The sequence below is a fragment of the Corvus brachyrhynchos genome, unplaced genomic scaffold (assembly GCF_000691975.1).
Source record: "Corvus brachyrhynchos isolate BGI_N302 unplaced genomic scaffold, ASM69197v1 scaffold239, whole genome shotgun sequence".
NCBI classification, from domain to species: domain Eukaryota; kingdom Metazoa; phylum Chordata; class Aves; order Passeriformes; family Corvidae; genus Corvus; species Corvus brachyrhynchos.
Window position 1 is genome coordinate 7743996 of NW_008246057.1, and position 9956 is coordinate 7753951.

The window sequence follows — 9956 nt, forward strand, 5'->3', positions numbered from 1 at the left end:
GGAACGCGCTGCCCCCGCGACCGACGCGCTCCCGCCCGGACCCGAGCCCGAGCCCGCCGCCCGTCCTTAGTAGAACGTTCGACCGGCCCAGCGCGGGCGCCAGGGAACGGACGGGGGCGGGACGCGGCTCGTTACAAAACCGAGGCTCAAAAGTTGAAGCGAGTGGTATTTATTATCTCTTTGGGGGGAAGTCCAAGCTCAAGAGTCCTTACGTAGAAAATGTGCTTGAAAGTCGGCTCTTGCGTGGTCTCCAGGTCAAGCTGGTGCTTGTGGATTAACTGGTAATAGCCTTACATTTTGACAGAGCAAAAGCAGGTTATTTCTGGCTCCCTCTGTGAAGGACACCCTTTGTTAGGTATTATTTTTAGACAGCCATTACAGCCATATTCGAGAACTGAAGGATTTTACTGCAATATATTTCTGCAAGGCAGCTGAACCCACATCCTTAAAAGAAAACGTTTAGCTGGCCCAGCCTTACACAAACACTTGCCTGCGCTGATCATCCAGAACAAGTCCTGCATATAGTAAAAAGCAAGTGGTTGAGAGTAGGTGTGATTCTCTTTACCCAATCATTATTTAGCATCCACTCAGCTAAATTGCTGCAAAACAATTCATTTTTATGTTTTCTCTAGCAGTAAGATGTCTGCTTGCCTCAAAAACCAGTTGGTCCTACAATAAATATATGACATGGGAATCAGAAATAGATACACCTGCTATTACTTGCAGAAAGTTAATTAAGGTCCAGAGAGTTTAAGCAACTTGGCTAAGGAAATCTCATAGAATAGGGAAAGTACTTTCCAAATCCTTTTTTCCTCATCAGGGACCATTCAGCACACTGATCTCTGAACAAAACACAAGCTATTAAAGCAGCTAACACTTGTGCAGAGCACTCAGTGTAGGAATAGATCCTTAGGCTCAGACAGACACAGTACCTTCAATTTCCAGTATAAGAAAGTTTGTATGAACTATGGGGGCCATCTGGTCATTTGTGTACTTGCCTGTGAGGAACTACTCTCCAGTTAAACTGTTTCAGTGATCCTACCATCAGTCTCAGAAGTCTTACAACATGCTGATATAAGTTAATGTTGTTGGACTGGAATTCAACCTGTGATAGAAAGATATTAAAGAGGGAGCATCATACCAAATCATATACATTAGTGTGCAGAGTATAAAAATGAATAGAAACAATGTTGTCAAGAACCTAATAATATTATGATAAGGAAATATGTTGGTTTATCTTTTAAGGGATAATTCACATGTGTATATGCTGTGCAGCTGGACAAATGTTTTTTAAGTGGAGACAAGCTTTCCACAGAAACCTTGATGATGTCCACATTCTAATGTGTCTGACACACAGCAAGTCTGGCTTTTTTCCAGTTTCTTTTTTCTGCCAGGTGGACTACAGCATTCCACAGTCCCTGGACATCCCTTTGATAATGTGGTATTCCTTATTGGTATTTGCACCATTTGACCACTTTTCTGTAATTTAAACTCATGCTTCTAGATTCTCCCAATTACTCTCAGTCAGACGGCATGTGGAGTTTTTCACTCTGGACCATCCAGGTAAGGACACGGAACTCATGTCATTCCTTGATATGGTATTTCAGAGCAATGGTACAAAGATCAGGGCACACTCAACACAAAACGCTGTGTTAGGAGTCTCAGACTTTGAAATAATTTCTCATTGACCTTATGACAGGCTACCAGAGCAGGATCCTCAAGCCTTCCATTGTAAGTATTAGTATATTAGCCCATGTATTTCAAAACAGAACAGTATGCAGCATTGTCTCAGGCATCCGACCCAGATGGGGCATGTCCTCAGCACATGTCCCTATAATCTCAAAGATCTGTTACCTTTGTCTTTTCCACCTCACAAGTGAGACTTTGTTACTCAAAAGAATACAATTCTATTAGCATACGGTTCAATTTCAAACAAAAAATAAGAGGCCCTCTGATCTATAGTTTAATGACAACAGACCCCTCACCACCTTTTTTCACACCAGTTCAACATGTGCAAGGGGCTCCAGTCCCAGTCCTTCAGAATCCTCACACCCCTACCTGGCAGCATCAAGTTGTTAACCAAGTTGCCAATGCTGACTCACTCTGCAGGAAAAACTTCACAGGAGGAGGATCTTCTGCCTACCAGCTTTCACCTCCACTAGTCAAATTCTCAACAGTATCACTGAAAGAAAGATCACGTAAAGAAACACAGTCACTATTTATCTGCCTCAGCATCCTCCTCTCTTTCCTAGTAGAATCAAACTTCATGACACATTTCTATATTTCTAAAGTGTATCACCTTTGTTTTCCAGATTAATAAAAGCCAACTCAGACTAGCTGCAGCACTAAATACTGGCAGGGGTACTGATCTTCCTTGGATGCAACTCTGTATCCCTCTCCTGGCCTGGACAGCTGGCCAGTGAAGGGACAAGCAAGAATCAGAACTCCACACCTTCTTTAGAACCCGCAAGAACCTGCATTTTGAGAAAGATTTTAGACTGCCAAAACATACATGTGTGGGTCTTCTTCCTATCATGACAAATCTGCCTAACCTTGCATGTGATGCTTCTGTATGATGCCAGAAGGCAATCTACCACTAGTAAGTTTTCAAGTTTGGTTTATTATACCATTTACACCTTCACACTCATCTATGAGATACAACATTACCATGGTCCTCTCATCCTACATGGGAATGCTTTTAGATCTCACTTACTTCATCAATCATGGTATGTGGCACTGGTAGAATACTCATGGGCATAACTTTGCAAGCTCACAAGAGAAAGGTTGTTCCCAAACCTCACAGAAGCCAGAACAGCATTCACTGTGGAAAAGATGCTGTAACCTTACCAATAGACAATTACAGCAGTGTGCTGACAAAATTTCAGCTGTTTATTTTCAGTCTGTGGGGTGGTGCAGGATCACTCCACATCTTCTGGGTGATCTTTCCAAATTATTGTATTTACAGAAAAACACATGTATCACTGATCCGTCTTCTAGTTATCATTGATACCTTGTCAGAAAGACTGACATATCATACTAGACTGAGTGGGATATATGGTCCAAAGTCCTCAATGACCATTCTAGAATGAGGATCAAATTTTTGGCTTCGAATATACAAGGGAAGTATTGGTCCATTTTACTCCTACATGTTTACTGAATATATTCCTTGTTCTCTAGTTAGGAAGAATTGTCCTCCTCATTCCTCTATCTGGAAGTTTTAGCTGTATTATGACAAAAGGGCGAGGAAAAATGAGACAATATTGGTGTTCATAATGTTCACTAACTGCTATGGAATCAAAGATCTTTTGTTTCTTACAGCCTCAGTAACTCTTACTTCCTGCATGTACCACCCTTCTCATTCTCACAGTCGAAGTGGCTCTCTGTTTATAAAATTGGTAAGACCCTTAGTCTGACCGTTCAGAACAGTTCATGTCAATCCAAATGAACAGTCTTCACCAAAACACAAGTTTAAAACAGACTGGGAGCTGTGTCAGTGCCTTTTATGGTATTGATGAAGGTCCAGAGCCCTTTTATCATCAGAGCTCTGGCAGAATTCACACTTGATCAGTGTGCTTGCTAAGAAATATCTCTGTGAGCTGCATCTGCTAAGCAGTCTTATGGAATGTTATCTATAGATAAGCTTGAAGATCATTTGACAGAGTGGTCTTCAAGTAGTAAAGCAGCTATGCAAAGGCCCTCACCCCACTTCCATTTAAGCATTTTTTGGAACTACTGCTTGGGGTCGCCTACTGCAAGAAGAGGTATGTGTCCTGTCACTTGCTGACAGAGATACACCAAGCACTTTGCTGAGATACACAGCTGACAGGGAAACCTATTGCCTGCTTTACTTATCCACTATCTTGAATCCTTTAACATCATGCACCTTTAGGATTTTGCAGTTTTAAGATGCTCTCTACAATATGTGCTCATAACCTTTGCATGGTGGATGGTGAGGATTGAGCTCATTCCTCTGGACACTGCAAAGATGCAAAACCAAACTTCCCGATCAGGATATACATGAAAACATATGTAAACTATGCCTCAATAATACAAAATAAAAAACCACACCCAAATTACAACATGCTGCAGCACAAGCACAAAGCTTGCCTGTGTACTGACCTGTACGTCTGCCAAACAGCAAAACTACCATCTACTATTTTAGAGACTATTTTATCAAGAACAAACCCTTGGAACAGAGCACTCTTACATATAATGATATTGCTGTTTCCAAGAGTAGACAGAGCCATAATCAAGAGAATAATATTCCCCTTCTCTTTCGTCATTGTCTCTTCGGCATTAATTATTCAGTTCCTAGTGTTTATGTAGTGGTTTGATCCAAAATACTCATTACTTCCTTATTTACCTTCTGTGAGATAAGTTTACAGTCTGGCACCTTTATTATGTTCTGCATAGTAACTCCCCCTGCAAAGGTCTATATGGGAAGCTATTCCTGCCACAGGGTAACTGCCATCAGAACAACCCCTTCATAAACAAGTCACCTATTTTCTGTTTAGCTCCCAGGAGTGCCTCCCTTCATGACCAGATGAAAATGATTTCCAGCACAAGAGAGCAGCAGTAAAGTAAATCCAGGATTTGGGAGTGCCCCTTCAGCACCCCCAGTTAATTAGCCATCATTAGTTTAGCTTACAAAAGCAACTGCACGTTTAGAATTGGAGCGTCCGTCAATTCACATAGCATAACTAACTGAGCCAAGTTATGGGCAAAGACAGAACGTCAGTGGTAATGGGTAGGAATCAAAAAAACAAAACAGTAATTGCTATGCAAAAAGTTCTAAAAATATCATACTTGCACAGCAAAGAATTACAAAACAGCGTGGCTAAACAATCTACATTGAATTTTGACCTCTTTTTTTTTTTTTTGCAAGATATATCTGCTACTGAGGTTTCCTCAGTGTAAGACAGAATTTATAGAAAGTTAACACACAAAAAAAGGACCTATTTGAATTGAACAGTTTTGTCAAATGCAGCCATAGCAAAGGGAAAACAGTGTGCTCCATACCTATATGTTATATACAATGATTTTTGAGAAATACAATTTCTTTTACTTCTAATTTCTGTGGTTGTTCTCCTGATCAGGTTCAGATTTCATAAGATACCTGATTTTGTGATAAATGAAGTAACTTCTTAAGATAGCATAACCCATGTAAACAATATTAATGCAAACACACTGTTACCTTCTCCCTTTCCTACTTCCTGATCCTTTCCTCTAGACTGGAAAGGATTCTCTATACAGCATACATCCAAGCAAAGACAAGTTGTTCACTGCCTTCATAAAGTTTAATAATACATAAAGTTTATTTTATTTATTGAAGCCCTTATCCTTAGTGACTTCCCTATTCTCGCTTCCTCTGGTGTCAGTATGAAAACTTGCAAATGTAATACAAGATGAGGTATAAGCTCTGAGGGAAGTTCTTCTCCTAGTTAGGTCACTCACAAACATGTATCTCTAAGAAACAATCTCCAATGTTTACAATGAGTTAATACTTCAGCCTTAGCATAATTAAGTTAAAATTCAATTAGCAATGAGACCCAAATCCAGTCTTAATTACTTTACTATCTCTTCCTCATTCATTCTAGAGGACAAACCTGGTCTGCACATGATTAAGATGGTTTGCAATGGAGGAAGCTTGACTGTCAGAATCCCTAGTCATTTGTCCCAGAAGAAACCCAAAAATAGATGGGCTCATTCAGAATTAATACCTTGCCTCCTCGTTTACATGGGGAAGGACTACAAGAAGGTGACATCAAAATCTGGGAAGGAAAAATCAAGTGAAAAGTAAGTCAGAAGTAAGACTCAACATGTAACATCCACAAAAAAACATGAACCACCAAGAGCAACCAACATGGCCTGTAGCTTCCTCTGTTCAGAGAAATGCAACTCATGCGTATCATTTAACAAGTAGTAATTGAGTCCTACACAACTTTGTCCCAGACTTGCTACTGCCTCAGCCAGGGCCTGATGCTGACTAATAAAGAGAGTTTCCAAACTCATGTATATATAAATCAGTTTTGATAGTGATGGCTTCATGATGCAGACAAAATCTCCACAGGTCCAATAAAAATGCTAGAACAGGAACTTCAAACTGAGCACTCCTGAAAGACATACTCTAGCACCATGCTCACTTCACATAAAGGGTAAGTATGAGTAAATCCTGTCCATATGCTCAACTCCAAGTTAAAAATCAGTGACATACACCTCTGATGTGCTATAGAATGAGGATGATAGCGATTAAACAGTTGTGTTTGTAAAAAATGAGGTAATTAATATAAATGCACAAGGGCACCATGGTTTGGGCAGTGAATGCTTGCTCATAACTACTGTGTGATTGCTCATTCCTTATTTCCTGAGTACCCACCTTGACACCTTGGATCGCATGAGCAGAGCCAAGTGCCCACTGAAATAAATGGGCACGTATGCTAAATATACAAGTACTTTCCTGTGTTACATGTTCTTAGAAATCATACCCTTGTGATACATACTAAATTGGACATCCAAATTTAGTACTTCTGACCTCTATTTTAAGGTTTTGATCATTAAGTTGACTTTGCCTAGATAGTTTCCTGGAACAGGCTGGAGTCTATACAAGGAGGAAAGGAGATAATTTTATTAAATGCATTACCTCAGTGCATACAAAAATCCACAATTCTTTGTGCTTTATTTAAGAACAGTTATGGCTTGATGTAGTTTTAGCTGTCATGACTTCATATGGAAACTGCATCACTGATGCAGAAGTTACTAGAGGTGAAGCCAAAGATTTGAATGAAAATAAGCTTATCATAGCAGGTTTGGAGATAAATATTAGCTACTCAATTTTGCTAAAATAAGGTAATGGCATCAAAATGGTTACTACTCACTACACAGTTATTACCAACATTTAGTGTTTCCAAATGTATACAAATGCAGAAAGACAGAACTACATCAATTATCACTGCAGTATCAACATTATGTTTACTGCCAAGAAAGAAATGGAAGGAAGGAAACAATAAAACTAGATTAAGATGAACAGCCCAGTGACTGCAGAGACCCTGGGACCACAAATCACAAAACTGTCTGCAGCACTAGACATCCACATTTGGCTAATAACACAATATTGAAGTAGGTGTATTTAAGGCATATTTTAAGTTCTGTCACAGTAGGATAGGATGTAAGAATTTAATTTAGTTTCTGACTGGTCTTAGGCTCTTGCTATAGCCTCCCTGAAAGCCTTCCAAGTTCAAGGTGCACCCCAGTACTGACAATGACAGAGAGCTGGTTACTTACAGCTACATCAATGATGTTTCCTTCTTCTCTCAACCTGTAATACCTATCTTCCAGAGAACCCGAATTATTTATTTGGGAGCATGGTCTCCTAGCTTTCCACTATTCTACAGAACATAATGGGGAGCCAGCTACTTGCAGTTTGCTTCAGGGACTAGAGTGAGAAATTACTTTTTAATATTCATTTAATAAGATATCACTTTTAATTCATGCCAGGTTCAGTTAACCATGCAAATAAAGATGTTTATTCACAATATCTGAAACAGATAACAAGATTATAAACGCATAAATGGAGAAAAAAATCAAAGAAAAAAATTACTCTTCTGAAGTTAAATACTAGAAGCTTTGGGTTCTTCCTGTCAGGATGCCTTGCAAATTTTCCTAATTATCTGTCTTCCTAAATGACTACGTTCTTTCAGATGTTTACACCTCAGACTGAAACCTTCATGGAAAATCTGTATCTTTAGACTATCACCACACCAGTACTGCTACATTCACCACAAGCCGGCAGTCTGGAGCCTTCTCTAGGAATTGTAGTTACTCTTTCTTTTGCCTGTCACCAGCTCACCATCTCTTTGTTTTATTCATCACATTACTTGGGTATTTGTGAGAAAACTTTCAGGATCCAGCTTTGCTCAGATTTTTAAGACCTAATTTCTTGAGTTTCCAGTGTATTTTTGTAAAACAACAAGAACAGAGAAATTCCAGCTATTTCACTCAATCTGTGATGCACACCTGTAGATTATATACAGAATCACTGATTGGTTCTCAAGCCACCTAAAAGATAATTTAAAGAAATAATTAACTTTCATTAATCTCAACTTCCCTAACCCTCAAGGAAGTTTTCAGAATAGGACATAGGATAAAATGAAGAAGTACAGAGAGGTGATTACAGAAAGAGCATCATTAGTGCAAAAGTGCAAAATTAATTTCCAGTCTTTTTTAATTTACTGCAAAATTTTCAACTATGAATTGTGAAACTCTCCAAAATCACAGCTGCTAAAAAAGGCCGTTAACAAAGCCACATACTCTAATATTAAATCTTTCCATATTGTTATAAGCATAACTGTCATTCCAACTGTTGCAATTTCATAGTTCTCTAGAAGACGCTTCATGAGATGACATATTTCAATACTACTACTAATAATAATAGTTGTTGTTATCATCACCACCATAATTTCCTGTCAACAGACTGGTGATAGAGACTTCTTAACCAAGCTCTCATACCTCTATTACTGTGTCTAGTTGGCAGATCTAGCCAAGACAAAACTTCATTTTTAAGCAGTTCTATTCATATAACTGCACTTTGTAACAATGGAAACAGAGCAACTCCAAGATTCACCTCAAATCACTTTGGCTTCAGTTGCTTATATAGTAACTGACATATACAGAATATATATATAATATTGTCTGTATATACATATATACACACACCAATACAGTTGAAGTCTATCAATAAAAAGAAATTGTAAATTAAAAAGTAATAAGAAACAAAGGACTGCCTGCACACAGTGTAATAACTACTTTGTTGGGACTTTGAGTAGTGCATGAATTAAAAAAAAACAACTTAACATGAGCTTTCCAAAGGAAGTATTAACCATAACAGATCATTTACTGTATGTTGACTGGCAGAATCCATTTAGAAAAAATCACACCAGTACTTAAGTACAAACATACAACTATTATGGAAGAATATTGAAGGCCTCCAATACTTCAAATCAAAAAGCTATCAACTGATTTCTTTGTATACTGTCATAAAGCCAACCAAAACATTATTTACTAAATCTGTTAAAATTAAAAAGAATATTAACTGATGAAAATAACTCAGATCAAAAAACAAGGACTTGCTTAAGCACCGTCTCTCTAAACACTGTCTTAATCTAAAATTTAACACTGTTTCGAAACCAGTACTGTTTACAGTACTCGAAATGTTTTTCTCCTGTTTTCACTCCCAAAGGTAAGCAGCGAGTTATGACTAGCAACACTTAAGGCAAAGAAGGTGAGACCTATGACTGCCACTGGGAATTTGACAACAAATGTCACAATCACACCAGATCATATCTCACATAGAAATTACATACATCAAAAGGACCCAACAAACCACCCTTCTTCACCCTCACCCCCCCCTCCCCCGAAAGGCCTGGATCACTCGGCCCATTGATGACCTCAGCTAAGGTTTCTCAATCGGAGAAGACAATCACCGACCTACAGCCGAACACCGGAACCTTATCCGGAGGAGCTTTATCCATGTAGCTTTACGCATATAGCGGGCCACTGTTTCTCTGAACCGGCGCAGTGCATTCCCTTCAGCCCTAAACATCCTTCCCTGGGATGGCTGCTCAGGTAAGACTCAAACGCCACACCAAGGGCTCCTCTCGAGGCAGACTGAGTATACTAAAACAGCGCCCAGAACCAAACCCGCTGTGCATTAGACAACGAATACAGATCAAGGTGGGTTTCTTTAACTGCAGATACGAACAATGGAGGTTAAATTCCTGACAAGGGCTGAGCTCGGAACAGCAGGTCCGTGCCCGCTCCAGCGGAACGATGCCCAGGAAGGCCTCTCCGCGGCCAGCCCATGGGGAATGCGAGGCGCCCGCCCGCGGCCTCCCGGGAAAGCGCAGCCAACCAGGCAGAGGCCCCGGCGGACCCCCCAGGCCTGAAACTCCGCAGGAACC

At 39.7% G+C, this 9956-nt stretch overlaps 1 long non-coding RNA gene across 1 annotated transcript; it reads right to left on the bottom strand.

Moving 5' to 3' along the window:
* Nucleotides 1-153: 153 nt before the first annotated feature.
* Nucleotides 154-9950, bottom strand: LOC108449543. The gene is made up of 2 exons (XR_001865730.1): nucleotides 5721-9950; nucleotides 154-2182 (listed from the first exon to the last, which is right to left on the bottom strand). It is a non-coding gene; the product is annotated as an uncharacterized LOC108449543 (long non-coding RNA).
* Nucleotides 9951-9956: the final 6 nt, after the last annotated feature.